The sequence below is a fragment of the Cebus imitator genome, unplaced genomic scaffold (assembly GCF_001604975.1).
Source record: "Cebus imitator isolate Cc_AM_T3 unplaced genomic scaffold, Cebus_imitator-1.0 Scaffold249, whole genome shotgun sequence".
NCBI classification, from domain to species: Eukaryota; Metazoa; Chordata; class Mammalia; order Primates; family Cebidae; genus Cebus; species Cebus imitator.
In genome coordinates, this window is record NW_016107564.1 from 1,248,683 (window position 1) to 1,266,175 (window position 17,493).

Genomic DNA, 17,493 nt, shown 5'->3' on the forward strand with positions numbered 1-17,493 from the left:
GCAATGTTTGAAGAAAACATGTTTCCTTGTAGCTTTGCTAACCAGAGGTGTTGTCCTGCATTTAATAAATATATATACTTTAATTTTTAGAGAAGTTTTAGGTTCACAGCAAAATAAAATGAAAAATACAGAGTTCCCTTATTTCCTCTGGCCCCAGCAAGCACAGCCTTCACCACTACCAACATCACAAACTAGAGTGCTGTATTCATTACAATCAATGAGCCTACATTGGCACGTTATTACTACTCCAACCCACAGTTTCCACCTTAGTGTTGTACATTGCTTGCGTTTTAACAAATGTATAATGACATGTATCTACCATTATTGTATCATGCAGAATAGGTCACTGCCTTAAAATCCTCTGTGTTCTGTCTATTCATCTCTCCCTCCCCACTAACTCCTGGCAACCACTGGTCTTTTTACAATCTCCATAGTTTTGCCTTTTCTAAAATGTCATATATTTGGAATCATACAGTATATATCCTTTGCTGAATAGCTTATTTCACTTCATAATATGCATTTAGGTTTCCTCTATGACTTTTCATGCCTTGATAGCTCATTTATTTTTCATGATGAATCACATTCTATTGTCTGGATGCACCAGAATCTACTGGTGGTGCATTTACCCACTCACCTACTGAAGGACATTTTGGTTGCTTCCAACTTCTGGCACTTATGAATAACCTGCTATAAAAATCTTTGTGCAGTTTTTCGTGTGGATGTAAGTTTTAATCTCCTTTGACTAGATATCGAGAAGTGTGATTTATAGATTGTATGGTAAGAGAACATTTAGTTTCGTAAGAAACTGCCAAATTGTCTTTCAAAGTGGCTGTGCCATTTTGCATTCCCGTCAGCAAGGAATGAGAGTTTCTTTTACTCCAAATTCTCACTGATATTTGGTGATGTCAGTGTTTCAGATTTCAGCCATTTTAATAAGGGTATAATGGTATCTTGCTTGGTTTTAATTTACAATCCCCTAATGACATATAATGTGGAGTGTTTTTTCATATGCTTATTTATAATCTAATTTATCTTTTTTTGGTGAGGTATCTGTCAAGGTCTTTGGTTCATTTTTAAAATCAGCATGTTTACTTGCTGATCATTGAGTTTTAAAAGTTCTTTGTGTATTTTGATGAACAGTTTCTTTTATCCCATACACCTGTTGCAAATGTTTCTCCAAGTTTGTGGCTTGCTTTCTCATTCTCTTGTTAGTGTCTTTTGGATATTAGAAGATTTTAATTATAATGAAGACCAGGTTATCAATTTTTCTTTCCTGGATTGTGGCTTTGGTGTTTTATCTAAAAAAGCATCAACATACTCAAGTTTATGTAGATTTTCTCCTGTCTTCTAGGAGTTTCACAGTTGTGCATTACGCATTTAGATCTATAATCTATTTTGAGTAGATTTTTGTGAAAGGTGCAACGCCTGCGTCTAGATTCACATTTTTTTTCCTGTGGATGTCCAGCTGTTCTAGCAGCATTTGTTGTCCTACATTTCAGTTTTTGTCAGTCTGAAAGGAGAGAGATTGTAACTCAGTGTCGTTATAACTTGTGTTTCTTTAATTATGAGTCATCTTGAGATTTTTAGCCTGTTTGAAGTCCATTTTTATATTTTTTGTTAATTTTGATCATTTGTCTCTCAATTTTTAAGAATTCTTTATGCTTCAAGAATCTTTAACCTTGTTTATGGTAGGTATTACAAATATTTTCTCATTTTTTAGTTGCATATTAATTTTGTGTATGGTGATTCATGCCATACATTTAAATATTTTTTCCACAGTCAAATTTATCAGTGTTTTCATTTTTTATTGCCTTCGGATTTTATGTCATGATTATTCTCTCCCTGTCTTGAATTTAAAGAGAAATTCACCCATGTAATATTTGTACAGTTCCATTTTTTTATATTTAGATCCCTAATCAATTTGGAGTTTATCCTTGTGTAGGATATGAGATATTACTTTAATTTAATTTTTTCCCAAATGATTACTCAATTCTTCTAGCACCATATATTTTAAAGTCCATCTTTGCCTGGGGTTTGTTTTGATTGCTGTGTCACCTGTGATCAAGCAGATTCTGTGATTTCTGCTTTCTGTTCAGGATATTTATTATGAGTAGAAGTGAGATATTAGACTTTCCTCTTTTATTTTTACTAAAATGTACTGTTTAAGTACGAAGCTTTTTCAACTTAATCGCCAATGAACTCTTGCTTCTTAACATGCCACATAAAATAGCAGCTTACCTATTGGACTTGTCAACAGGAACTGCTGTAGGATATTGTGGCTCTTTCACCTTGGTATTCTGTAACTGCAAGTTGGGGTGATGCTGATGGGTGACTTAAATATCCTTTTGCATGAAGTCCTTTACTGTTTATAGTAGAGACTGAGATTCCCATATTAGGAAGCCAAGTCTCTTCCTGTAGAACAGCATTTACCAAACAGTAGCCTACTGAGTGTAAGCTATGGGAGATAGAAATATTGTCTGCCTTGATAACTAGTATATCTTCAGGATATAGTACAGTGCTTTGAACATAGTGGACTATAAGTTAAATTTTAGTTTAATGACTATACAAATGAAAGAATAAATGAATGAATGGTGTATTACTGTCAAATTTCAAGCCCAGTATTGAACAGCTATAACAGGTTGCTAGTCATTTTAGTATTTAAATAAGAAAAATGGTGCTTATGAGTATGTGTTCTCACTATGGGTCAGCTATCTGTAGGTGTTCTACTATGGGTCAAGTATTGTACAAGGGCACTTCTATTTACTCACTGATTCTTATCATAACTCTGTGAAGTTGATATTATTGACCTGCTTAATAATGATTCATTAATTTGTGCAAGATGACACAGCTACAAAGGAAGCTGGATCTTTGGATTTCATGTCCACTAATCTTTCTTAACATCTTGTTGAGATGTATTTAGATTTTATTATACCAAAAACGCAGATCCTACAAGAGTATAATGATGGTTACCGCTGTTCGTAACTCAACCCTTGCAAAGGCTGATGTGCAATAATTTACTGATATTTACAAACTATGTTTTGAGAAGGTGTCAGAACTTCACTGATTCTTACAGTATTATTAACATACCCTGATCTGTAGCAGGTAACAAATAATTCAGACTGAATTTGGCAAGAGCAAATGTTTGTCCTTTCCCACTTTATGTTGACTTGGGAGGAGATAATTTTTCCTCTGCAATTGTTTACTGAACAAAAATGCATTTATATTGTTTTCTAAGCCAGTTTGTATGGCTGGGCTTATTTTCCTCAGTGCTTTAATGAATAAATTGTGTAAAATCTACTTGATCTCATAACAAGAGATCTTATTCAGGAAACTTTCAGTTAGACTCATGCAATAAAACACACCTTTCCATGTCCAGGTCAGATTTAAAAATCAATTCTTCCCTGCTTCCAACAAAGTTATTTTATCGTGGAAGACAAACCACTAGGTACAACTTGGAAAATGAAAATCTTTATGTAGAACCACTCTGGATTTTCTGACTGGTCAATAGTTATGTTTAATATATGTAAAGATAGAGCAAAGACAGTTGCAAATAACGATGACATTTTCTTAGTTAGGGATTACTGAGATGCTCCTAAAACGAACATGATAAAAATACTAAGTATCTGTCAAGAATATCTTATTGACAGTAAAATGTGGACCTAGATTTGGCAGTGGCTGTGATAAAGGGAAAGGGAAACTGAAAGTGAGTTGGACATTCTTGGTTCAATTTTCAGTTTAATGACTTGTTCTTTATGGGATTTTAACTAAGTGTCTTACCCTCTCTGTATTTGTAAAATGTGGACATGTAAATGGAATTTGCACATAAAACCTTTCTATGTGATCTAAAGCAATATGCAAATGTAACATTTTTTATTCTTATCACTTTCCTTCCCATGAAAGATAATCACACTTATCTGCACAGCAGCTTACTTGAGATATGAACAGAGTGAACCATCTAGGTATGTCCATCTTTCATGGAAGCAACTGCAGTTGGAAAACGAGGGAGATCAGGTGTCTCTGGTCAATCTTTCAGTGATTTTTTAATGCACGTGACTGTGTGCCAGGTCCTTTTCTGGGTGCTAGGAAGAGGTTGAAAAAGATTGTGCCACTACTTACCACAACTGAGGTGCTATATAAGGTTTTGGGACTATTGAAAAAAAACAAGTTCTAATTTATTGACTCAAGGTGCTCATAGCATACTGGAAAAGAATGGCTGATGTACAACCAAACAGTTGTGACTGATTTGAACAAATTTATAGGAAAAATGTCCAGAACAAAGGACATTATATTTCTCTTGTTCTTCAGATTCTTGGCCAAAGTCTCATTTGCTTCAATTTGCCGTAAAATCAAATATTCTCTAGAGTCCTTCTTTTTTTATCTCCACCAAACTTGTCAAGAATTCTGGGTTCGATTGTATTTCCATAAAACAGAAAGAGAGAAAAAGAAAATTCTAAGGCCCCATGGGGTTGCCAGCATAGGGCTATAATTCATCATTTAGTGGTCTTTGGTATTATTTTCACTAAACTTTGTGTCCTTGACATAAAGCCTGGAACATTTCACCATTTCATAGTTTCAGCTCTCTGTATTACATACAAATGCATGTCACAGTTATGACACAGATGCCTCGTGAGAGTCACCGGTAAAATGATATTTCCAGTCCTTTTCCCATGAATATCTAGACCTGCATTGCTCAATATGGTGGCCACATAAGGACTAAAATATTTACAATATGGCTAATTCAAATTGAGATGTACTGTAAATATAACATACTCTGGATTTGAGAGACTTAATACACAAAGAATAATATAAAATGGTTCATCAATAGTTTTTTATATTAGTTATTTGTTGAGATGATAATATTTTGAATATACTAAGTGAAATAAAATGTTAAAATTAATTTCAGTTTTTGATTTTGACTTTTAAAAATGCAATTACTACTAAATTCAAGATTGCACAGGTGACTTGCATAATATTTCTATTGGATGTTGCTATTTTAGTCTTTGATGTTTTCAGATTACTTGCATAGACTACTTCTTTCCCCATGATAATTTCCCCTCTGGTGAATTTGTTGTTCTTTATTGCCAGCATCCTTCAGTTCGACCATCCTAATTCATCAGATACATTCAAATATTGACTCCTAGAAGCAAAAGGGGTCAGAATCTAGGCTCTTTTTATCTCAGGAGGTTTCTTGGCTCCTATGCAAATTTACTGACCCTCGCCTTAGCAACCGACTATGCATATCAATGGGAACTGGGAGTTCCGTTTCTTGTTCATTATATGTGCTTCCCCCATCTTCCACTTAAGAAATTTGAATCTGTTCTAGTGATTTTCCTCAGAAAAGAGAAAATGCACTGTCCCCACCCAGAAAAAGATAATGCTCAAAGCTACATAATTTATCATGCAACATGACAAGCCACCAGATGTTCACTTTTACCATATGTAAAATGGGCAAAGAGCTCCATGGCCATTGGCCTAAGTCCAGAAGGTGGCTAAAATTGGAACCAACAATAACAACAAAAAATAACCAGGAGGGGATGAAATAGTTAAGAGTGTTTAAATGGTACCCTCAGCTCATCTCAGAAAGAGGAACAGAAAGACTCAGCTCATGGGGATCAAATCAGCTAAAGATGTGGCATTCCCAGATGCATGTGAAAACAAGGCATAACCTGTGCATAACAGAGTTGAAGAGCTGACACCATGTTTACTAATTCATCAGACAGCAGAAGTGCCCTTGTGAGTCTATGCCAGAGCGCCATTCCCCAGGAAAGCATTCTCCCTGGGATAAAGTCCTTAAATTTTTAGGCCTTAATATGGATTACAGCAAACACCTCAGCACGTCTTTCTCAGCAAGGATCTCAAAGGAGCATTGGGATAGCCTTATTAATAGATCTCTTACTATAGCTCAGAAAATTTAGAGAGGCATTCAGAATCTTCCTAGAATATGAAATGTTGAAATCTGGATTTTTTTTACCATGATTGCAAAATGTAAGCCACTACTCGGGCTCACTTGGTTGAATCAGATTTCTTCTACTTTGCCATTTTGATGACATCACTCCCAGGAAAGCTTTTGAAGTAACAACTCTGAAAATGCCGGCAGCTTTTAATTTATTGAGTGACACTGCCTACAGTGCCCCTACGTACTAGCTACAAATTGTTAAGATGTTAAAAGAAGCCCTAATTTTTCAAATGAGAATGGGAAGGAGGAAGAGAAGTTGACTTTATTATACTGATTGGCTGTCATATCCCAGGAAACACAGAATTTGGGATGCACCTACAATGTGTATTCAAGGTTGGAAACGGGTAGTAATGGTATAGTTTGAAGTCCTGGGCTGAGACAACCAAAGAACTAATGATGAAGAAAAGGCTATTCTGCTCAGAATAATCTCTTTCCCACTTAAGCCTCTTATAAAGGGGATCATCAGAGCAAATCTGTGACGAACAATCCTAAACTTGAAGTGAAAACAGATGTTCACATATGTGTATGAAAACATTTAGCTAAAATAAGAACAAATGTCTTATTTTTAGTAGCTAAAAATAAACTAAATGCTCACTAACAGTTGATGGGCACAAAAGGGTGGCATATTGATTCAGTAAAATATTGCTTAGCAATGAAAAGTAACATATTACTCATAAGAGTAATTAAATGGACAAATCTCAAAAATCTTATGTTTAGTCAAAAGAAGCCGGAACAAATAATTATATATTGTATGATTCTATTTATATAAAGTTCCAGAATAGGAAAAAAAATTATGATTGACAGATTATCATTGTTATTGTTTATTAAACAATTATGATGACAGATATTAGAGCAGTCATTGCCTCTAGGAGATGAGAATTGACCAGAATGAGGTACTAGAAGGGAACTCTATGGGATGATGAAAATATTTTGTTACTTGAGGGCCTGGGTGCACAAATGTGTTATACATTTGTTAAAGCTCACAAAAATATACAGAAATTCTGCTTTTTATTATATGTAAATTGTGTCCCTAGCGATAAAAATGGTAAAATAAAAATGCTTCATACCATTTCCCAAGTTTAAATGGAATTTCCTTTTATAACAGACGTCAAGAGTCTATAGATTCACTCTGATGTCACGAGCTTATCAGTCTTATCAGTCTTACTGCTTTCTCTTTTCCATGAATTTTTTTTGAAATTGTCTTTCACTATTTTCCTAAGAAATGGGGAGAAATTGAAAAGTAACTGAACACAAACGGGCTTTTCTGACCAGAGAAAATGTCTGTCCAATCACTGGCCTTTAAGAGAAGAGAGAACAATTCCCTCTTCATCAGATACCTAATTTCAGAGACTGTTTTAATGATAATTGGTGCATAATGGTTTCCTTAACAACAAGCAACTAACATCTGAAACAGAATCTAGAGTTTAAAAAAAAAAAAAAAACAAAACACCACCTCATATTATTCCAGTTACAGTTTTAAAGGGGCTGACATCTGAAAAATAGCGTCTTCTTTTAAAAAAGCAATCAAGTTAAAGATAACATAGCTTTAAAATAGAGAGATAAACTGGTTTTACTACATACTTTGACCGTTTTCTTCATAATTGGTCAGCAGTTAGATCTAGCCTTTCGTTCCTGTCTGCTAATTCATCACATTCACATGAAGAACATGATGACTAAATAAATCTGAAAATTGGTACTCAAACGCAGATTATTTGCCACATACTTTATATTTAAAATCCTGAGAAGGTAAGCAATCTTGTCTCAGTTGATGTAAAAGTGGGAAGGAGGAAGAAAACTTGACTTTATTATGCTGAAGTTAAAACACACACATTGACTATGAAATCCTACTAATGCTCATTGATAATAATATTGATGCTCCAATTTCCTGACTTCTTGATGGCTAGTTTAGCTAGTTCTCTCTGACCTATAGTAGAAAGTAGGTGATGATACTGATGGTAGTGGTGATGGTGGCGAAAAAGCTTATGAAAATATTGGCTATCAAGGAGACTGTGGGCAGTGAATTTATTTCCTACAGAAATTTTACACTAAAACTTTCATATTGTGACTTGACTTCACTCCATTCTTATGCTCATATTATCCTATAACATCGAGGTTATGTTCTCTGCCTAACTTACAAGCTCATTCAGTATTGTCTTCCACAACTTGTAGACACACTCCTTTCCCATTGGCTAAACTTTATTTCTTCCCATCACATGATAAATATATGATTATTCTGATTATAATATGAACAGTCTAGCTGGCATGAAAAGTAACTCTCTAATTTCAAAAGAACCATTTATTATCTTTATATGCATTTTATTTTTTAGCATTTATTGAGTGTTGATGTGGCGTAAGGCACTATGGTTGACAGATATAAAAGCACATGCCCATTAAATAATTACTGATACATTAATATATTTATTGATATACATAGAGATAAAGATGATAAAGCTATAAAAAACTATGAAATCATGAGCAAATGAATTTGCTAAATGGCTGTATTATTGGACATTGGTTTTCAAAAGTTCAAATGACTGCAGTGAAAGTTTTCATTTTAAGAGCAATCATTGAAAGAATCAACTGACCTTGCTCTTCTCTGTCTCAAGTCAGAAAATAAACATTGAAAATGTATCTTAGTGGTTTGCAAGTGATTCAGAGCAGGATGCTTAGCTATTAGAAAGCATCGATTGGGCTGGAGGAAATGAGTTGGCTGCAGCACGAGATATAAGCCAATGCCCAGGATTGTGAGGTCAAGGCAGGATGCCAAGATGGACTACATTTCCTGGCAGGAATTCAAGCTCATTGCCAAAGGTCTGCTATTATTCTGAATGCTGGTTTTCCAACTTTTTCAAAACTCTTACCTTGATATTCAGTATTTTTCATTCAACCTTTCTGTTTTTCAAGATGCATGATATTGGTATGACACTGGTATAAATGTAAATGTAATTTAAAAGGCCACATTTTTTAGGTTAAAATTCATTCACTGCTTTAAGGCTATTTCTTTTTAGGGGGACAATCAACACTGTCCAGTAACTTTATTTTCAGACATATCTTTCACCCTGGAAAATAAGCAAGCTTGCCAAGAATGTTACTCAGAAAAAAATATTAATGGTTCAAGAATATTAAACCCATTAGCCACTGCTGACCAGACTGCTTCAAATAAGGTGTATTGGGAAGGGTCATGGCTGGACGGGAAACCAGCAGACATCAGTTCTATTCTGGGCTTGACTTCCACGTGACCTTAGTAATTCGCTCAATTTTTCTGCGGTTCAGTTTGCTCAGGTTTCAAAAAAATTGGAATGATAATACCAGGATGTTGTAGGGAGTGATCAGATTAGCAAGAAGCTTTGGACTCTTGAGACACAGCTAATGTAGAAATAGATGATATCCAAGTCTTCCCTCACAGCAATACATCTTGTATTCTATGTACTGTATTCTCCTTTTTTCTTCCCTCATTGCTTTAAAGTGCCATGAATTATTCCTTTCAGACACTGCATTGTTGTATCTGAATTGTTGCTCGGTTACAAATGATGAGATAAATGTATACTCTACTAAAATCAGTTCATTTCAATTCAGTACAACAAACATTGATGGAGTACTTATAGAAAGTAGGTTATTTGATGATAATCCATAATCCCCTAATATTAAAATAATCTTTTAGCTTCTATCTTTTTTTTTTTCCAACTAAAAATTCTAAGGTTGGTTTACTAACAACATCTCATATTTGCTAAGTGCTTACTGGCTGCTAGGCATTTTTGCTAATCACTTTGCTTGCCTTAGCTCATTTAGTTTTCAGAACCCCAAGAGGAGTGTTTTATTAGTATTCTCATTTTGCAGACCAGAATACTGAATGAGATTCAGCAAAGACTCAGTCACTCAAGCAGTTAGGAGCATAACTGTTTTTCAGCCTTTTAGCTCTTTGATTCTACTCACTAACTTATATTTTACCTAAATTAGTAATTGCCAAATGTGAATAAGCTTGTGACACATTTGACATACTTGTTAAGGATGCAGATTCCTGCCTTGCATGCACACACATAGTCCTAATCCTATGGCTTATTTTTTGCATATTATAAACATATCCAAGGATTGAATTGCTCATCTGCTGTGAACTCAGTGAGGGCAGAGGGTCCGAACCAAGACTTTGTGGAAATCTAATGGGGTACCTCCTGTCTCAAGGTTGAGATAATTAGATGAGTACAGCAAACCTTATGGCGCTGAAGTACTGAGTGGTTAAACAAGTGCGACTAAAGAAATTGACAAAATGCAATTGTGCTTATATAACTCAAGAACAAGTGTTTCCTTAAGTACCCTTTACAACCCAACTCTTACTTGCATTAGCCAGTGAACTGCTATGAGAAACTGCAATAAGAGAGTCATTGTAAGTTAGGGTTTATCAACCTTAGCCCATTGGCATTTTATGCCAGGGAAGCCTTTTTTTGTGCAGCTCTTCTGTGTACAGAACACCATTGTATGATGTTTAGCAGCATCCATCACTGCTAACTATGCTTGTAGCACATCCTCCCTAGTTGTGAAATATATATATATATATATATATATATACACACACACATATATGACTTTGTCAAATGTCCCTTCAGGGACAAATATCCTTTGAGAACAGCTGTCATATGCTATACTGGGAAACTGAGGATGTTGGAGAGGTCGTCAGTGGAAATTGCTGTTCCACATAATATCTCTTACTTTAAAAGGATCTGTAAAGAATACAGAATGCCATATTTGCAAATACAAACATGGGTTTTAGTAAAAGAAGTTGCCATTTGCCATGTGGATTCAACGGCAGATCCTCATCTCAGACTCCTTGAAAAGCTTTACATTTAGGGTCTTGGGGTAGGAAAAAACCCAATCAAGAAGGGCGAGAAGACCAGTCAGAAATGTAGGCTGAGACACAGCTTATAATAGCTGTGCTGGTAACTGAGGAATTTTAGGGACATAACTTCCAAAAGAGAGAAAGAAGAGACTATGGATCGGCCATGGCCCCAGGGAAAAGCAGCCATTATTGACTAGGATTAGAGGCTCAAACTGAGGAGGTGGCAGGTTGACCACTGGGAGTAAGGAGGATGGAACGTGAGTCAGTGGAGCAGGAGAGAAAACCACTTTGGGGAAGCTTTGCTTAGAAAGGAATGAAAGTTAGGGCCTGACGAGTAAAGCAGAAGAAAAGGAAAATTTATATAATGTATTCACAGAATAATTCCAGAAGCTGACAGGCCAGATTGTAGTACAATAAAGGTGCAAAAATTTATGTGGCTAAAGGCATTTAGCTACTTTGAAGTTTATACATTACACAAAGCAAAGAGAGGAGGTAATTGGCCAGAACTCTAGTTTTGGTTGTTTTAAAGCATGGAAGCAGAAACAGTCATAGGATGTGACTTCCTTTCTTGCTGGCACTTCTTTGAGAAATCACAAAGAAGAAGAGGCCTAAGGCTTTGGAGAGCCAGATGGTTCTTTAAACATGGACTTTCCTCAGGCCTTTAGCTGGGGAAGGCCTGTGGTAGTAAAAATTTAATAACTGACCTTCTGTGAGGTTTACTGATTTCTATGGTGTAAATATTCTCACATGGCTCATTTCCAGCTAACAACAAGACGTCACTGAACAAGAAATTGGCAAGAGCTGCATTCAGTTGGTCTTGCTTGCCTGTGTGAGCTGGTTTCAGCACAGCAGTGTAGTCTTGGTCTCCTCTGTCATTTTTTTCTGAATGCCATTTTTCTAGTATGTAGGCTTTGATTAAGCATTTGGGAATAACTGAAACATTCAAATTAAAGGCATTTCAAGTACCCACTGGTCTCAAGGTGGTAGTTTCTGTATCTGTGACTTGCCATCCATACCACTCCTTTGGATGAACACTGCTTTCTAGCAGTAGAAAGCCTGCTTGAAGCTTCTGGGACAAATGTGGTCCACCAAAAATTTTTAGAGCAACAAAAAATAAGCTAGTAGGGAAAAAGTGGCTGAAATACATGGGTTATGCAAGTAGAATTAAAATTCGTAAGTTTCGCTATTTGGTGATTTGGAGAAGACTTTGCTTTTATACATGTGGACAGAGTAGAAGCTGTCGTTATCTGTATAATCAGGGTGTCAGAAGTAGAGTGCCATAGGTAGAGGCACTTCCTTCCTGGCTCGTCATCTGCATTTCGTGACAAAGGCCCAAGAGAAAGTACCTCTATTCCTTGAGAAAGGAGCAGGGAATGGGCAAGGACAGGAGTCCTGGCTGAATTCACTGTATCTAAAAGTCTTTCATTCTGCTGAATTTACATCATGAGACTGAGGCCTTGTTAAAGCTTCCTAACAGAAGAAAAACGGTCTTGGATAAAACCTTCATGTGCCTTTGTCTTTTGTTTCTAGTTCATTACTAGGATGTCAGCAGTAAAACTTCATACACCAGCGTTATTAATTAAAGAATCCAAGTGGCCATACACATCATATAGTCTGATTGTCAACTTCTGAAAACTTTCTGGGGATATTTCAAAAATAATACATTTCAATTTCCTACTTGTCTCAGGGTAGTAGTTTCCATCTTTGTGTCTTTCCATATACAGGGCCTCTTAGAATGTACAGGAATGGTACACTCCAGCAGTAGAAAGTAACTTAAAACTCCTGGGCCACATGTAGTCTATCAAACATTTTTAGAACCAAAAAATAATAATGAACTAATGTGAATTAGTTTATTCCTATGCTATCAAAATATATTTAAAAATTGACAGGTAATAATGAAGAGGCAAAAACCTATAACATGATAGACAACAACACGATTTGTCTTTTTCATTCTAGTGTGTTTCCTATATTTTTAATACTATATCATTTTATCCCCCAAGTGTTTAGAACAATGAAATGTGTTTCCAGTTTATATCCTCTTTATGAAAAACAGCATTAAGAATAGATGCCAATGAGAAAAATAAACTCTAAATATAGCCTCTCTTTTTACCTCTCTGCTTCCAACTCCATAAATCAAAGACTTGAGTACAGTCTGGTACAAGAAGGGAGAGTATTTAATTCCTTAATTTGAACTCAAGTAAAGGTGCGTGGGCTGGAGAGCTCTTTGGAAAGTAGGAACAGACCTTTTTGTTTGTTTAATAACTGGATGATGTGGAGTTACCTCATTAGGCCCATGCAGTTTTAATGATGCTTTACACAGAGTACATTGGTAGGTCCCTGCAGAGGGCAAAAAATGATTTTCCTTGAAGATTTCTAAGACATTTGTAACCTCTTCTCCATAATTACCCCATTTGGTTTTGTCTGTCTTAATAGCTCCAGCACTTTCCTAAACATCTGCATTTTTATCCTGTTATCATTTCTCTTGCACAGCGCTCAGTGATTTTTTTTGTTGCTGTTTTTGGAGATTCTATTGCCAGTTTTCACTGGTTCTCACTCATCCACTCACCCAGAACTGGAGGTCATGAGACTTTTATCTTTTACCACTTATAGCATCTACCTCAGTTGCTAAGAATGGCACGGATCTCTAGCCTTTTCAGGATTTGACAAAATCCCAAACGTCTGCTAAGTTGTTCATCATCTCCTTGGGGAGGAAACAGGAGATAATTTTATTAGGTAGGGTGATGCAAGGGGAACCCACATATTAGAAACAATATTGAGTAGCTAGGTTGAAAGTAAAGATCAATCAGCAGTTACCTTAAAGATTTCCAAACATTGTGCTTTACTACCCCCACTACTTTTGTTTATCTGAAAATATCCATTCTCTGTTTAGACAGTGTAATTCACTGGGATGAAGCTCAACACAGGGAACCCTGCATGCCCTATTCTCATAGAAAGGTAATTTAAAAATTATCTTTGTAGTTGTGGTTTAGCAGGACAAAACTGGAACCATTTCCCATGTGTCATCTATGTCACCTTGGTTCTCCCCTCACCTGTTGCTGTTAGAAAATAGGTCAGGTATTTACGGCTCGACATAACATCCCTGGTGCCAGGATGATCCAGGCGGCCTAAGGCAGAAGGAGGGAGGTTTCCAAAAACTGTGGCATTCAAAAGCTCAAACAAAAAGGCAACATCACTAGATTGGTCCCTTGGGAGCATAATCCTCTAAATTTGAGGTTCAGGTCACTTTTCTTGGCACGATCTTCTGGCCTTGTGTGCTAGTGGCAAGCAAGTGGGTTGTTAGTATACTAGGACTGAAGTGGGCGAAAATAAAATTTAATTATAAAAGATATTCCAATTGTCAATGGCACTTACACATTTTCATGAAATAAAACAACTTTCTCTTTTGAACTGAGGTAGAGGTATTTCAGCATCCACTGTCACGGTCCATCCATGCATAAAGATTTTAATTTTTTGTCATATTCCACAAGACACTCACTGTCTTATCATTGGCAAATTCAGAGAGCCTCTACTAAAAGCTGTGTGTACCAGGGAGGCAGGGTAAGGGTGAAGGTGCTGGGGGAGTCTGGTAAGAGTTGTGATGTTATTATGAAACCTCAACTGAGCCTCAGAGTGGCTTTCCCGACGTTCACAATTTGGTCAAGGATAAAGATAGAATTTGAATCCAATTCTTTTGATAGCAGGCCTCCTAACTTTGAATCCAATTTTCTGTCCTCTATAGAACTGTTGCTGCCTGCATACAGAGTGTTCAATAAGGTTTGCTGGACTGGATTGAATAAAACTGCAGGCCAAAGGGAGTTTTATACCTGCCTTTCCAATGAAGGCAATTTCCTATTGACCAGATTCTCAGCTTTCTGTTCTGCCTCTGAGTTCATTTGATAAGAGACTTGATTTTGGCTTGTTTTAGTAGATAAGTTGAGTTAATATTTATTTTAGGAAAGTGGGATTAGTGAAGATAGGTAGGGAATGAATTATACATTCTCTGACCAACTGAAGGTCGTTAGGAAAACATGCGACTGCCAGAGATTTCCTGGTAAAGCTTGCACAGTGAAGGCTGGAGGTGATTTCCAAAGCTTGTGGTTTCTATTTATTGGAGTCACTTTGGAAATGGTGACCTAGGACAAGTAGGCTGTTAATTCAAATAAAAGGGCACTTTTTGGAAGAGAGAGACCAATCTTTATGTAAATATGGAGAATGAGAACACAGTTACCAAGACTGGCAGACGGTGCAGGATGTAGGGATGGGAGAATCGTAGGATTTGAGTGTTTTGCTGAGTCAATATGAGTCGGAAGCCAAAAGAGGGGCATGAAGTGAGAGAACAACTCAACTAGCAAAAGAGACCCAGCAAGGGCAGTCATTCTAATGCAGAGTCCAAAAAGTGAACACAATTCAGGTAGCATTTAGACTAATGTTAGCATTAAAAGACTAAACTTTTTTTTTTTTTGAGAAGCAAAAATCATTGTGTAGACAGAAACTAGACGTTTTTAATAGGCAATAATAATAGCTAGTACATCATTCTTTATCTTCACATCTCATGTGCCAGGCACCGTGCTATGCACTTTGCATGAATCTGCATGTTAAGTCCTCACAGTAGCCCTGTATGCTAGACACAATCAGAAAATTTACAGATGGGAAAAACATTCTAGAAATTTTATTTCTTTGCTCACATTAATAAGGCCAAAGTGGAGAATCAGGTGCAAACTGAGGCCCCATTGATGTCAATTATTCTCGTGGTTGTCATGTAGAAGAGCACTTCGTAGCACATGGTGTGCCTCTTTGGAAAGGAAAGCCAAAGAGGAAGCATGAGCCTTGTTTTGAGTGTCCCCCAGGAAAATGAATTTGAAGCACTACAAGCTGGGATTTTACAGGTTTCTAGAGTTCTTTTATATGATAGAGAAAATTTCATTTTTGTGAGAGGAAATATCCAGCCCTTATCAGCTGTTAGGGCTGAGATTAAGGTCCTTTTCTTTATCTGTTTAAGAATGAGGCAGAAACAGAGCCAATGGGACGGGTGAGCAGGGTTGACCAGATATTCCGGTGAGAGAGCTAGTGACAACAAAGGGAGATTGAAGGTGGTGTGGGTGCCGTATCTTGTCCACTCGACAGATGTTTGTTGCGTGCCTGCCATTTTCTAGGCAATGTCTTAGGCACAGAACACATCACATGTAGCAGATAACTAAGCCACAGTGTAAAAGGAGCAGAAGCTTTGGTGGTAGGCAAGTCCCAGCACAGTCACTAACCAGCTAAGTGGGCTTTGGGCATGTGACTTAACCTCTCTTAGCCTCCATTTTCTCATCTCAGAGGGACATAATGAAGCCCAGCTCTGAGGGTAACTGAGGAATAATGTACATAAAATGCCTCGCCCATAGTAGACACACACTGAAATAGTAATAATAACCCTATTTATTGTTAAGGATTTAATTCATTTTAGAAAGCTCATGCCCAGTTTCTTCACAGTGCATCACAATGCCAGCTTCCTTCCATGCGTTCTTGCAAGTTTTCTACAGAATCTAGATGTTCTACTGTGTTTCCTGGAGGATGCTAAGTATCAGTGGATTCCCGGGAAGTTAAATTTTACATTTCTAGACTTTACATACCTTCTACTCTTCTCTTTCCTCCCACATGGTATGGTTGATATGACAGTTAATCCTGTGTGTCAACTGGGCTGGGCCACAGGGTACTCAAATGCTTGGTTAAACATTGTTCTTGATGTGCCACGAGGGAGTTTCTGAATGACATATTACATTCGAATTCATAGACTGAGTAAAGCATATTGTCCTTCTTAATGTGTATGGGCCCCCAGCTAGTTAGTTGAAGCCCTGATCATAACAAAAATCCTCATCTTCCTAAGAGTCTGAGGGGATTCCTTCTGTCTGACTGCCTTGCCCTGGGACATGTTCTTTTTCCTCCCTCAGACTTGAACTGAAACACTGGCTCTTCCTGGGTCTTGACTCCACCAGCTTTTAGATCAGAACTTACACCATTAGCTCTCCTGGTTCTCAGGCCATTAAACTTACACTGGAACTGCACCATCGGCTCGTCTGATTTTCCATCTTGCCAGCTACAGATTTGGAACTTGTCAGCCTCCATAATTGTGTGAGCCAATTCCTTATAATACACACACACACCACACACACACACACACACACACACACACACACACACACACACATTCTATTAGTTCTGTCTTCCTGGAGAATTCTGACTTAAACGAATGAGGGTACTGAAAAACAGAGATGGAAGCTTTCTAAAGTTATGCTAGTGCCCAAGAAAGAAGAAAGGATATTTCCCAGCTCTCTTAGTTCTCAGTTCAGAGTTGCTTTTGTGTAATTCTTCATGCTGCCTCCCATAATAAAGGCTACTTTATAATTAAAGAGGAAAGAATGCAGATTAGTGATCTCCTTCACAAAATGACATGAAACCTAAATTTGGCAGCCATAACCCTACCAAAGACAGGCCCTGCCAATATCCAAGACAGGGGTGTGGCCTACCCTGTATTCAACACATGCTGGATACCCTGCGTGATCACCTATATCTCTTTTAATCTGCACAAAAAAAACTATACTTTTGTCTCCATTTTTAGATGAGAACATTGAAGAAAACACAATCAAGGCCACAGAAGTAGTAAGCTATAAGTCCACCTCTGCCTAAATCCAGAGCTTATATTCTCTCCGTGATGACAAACTGA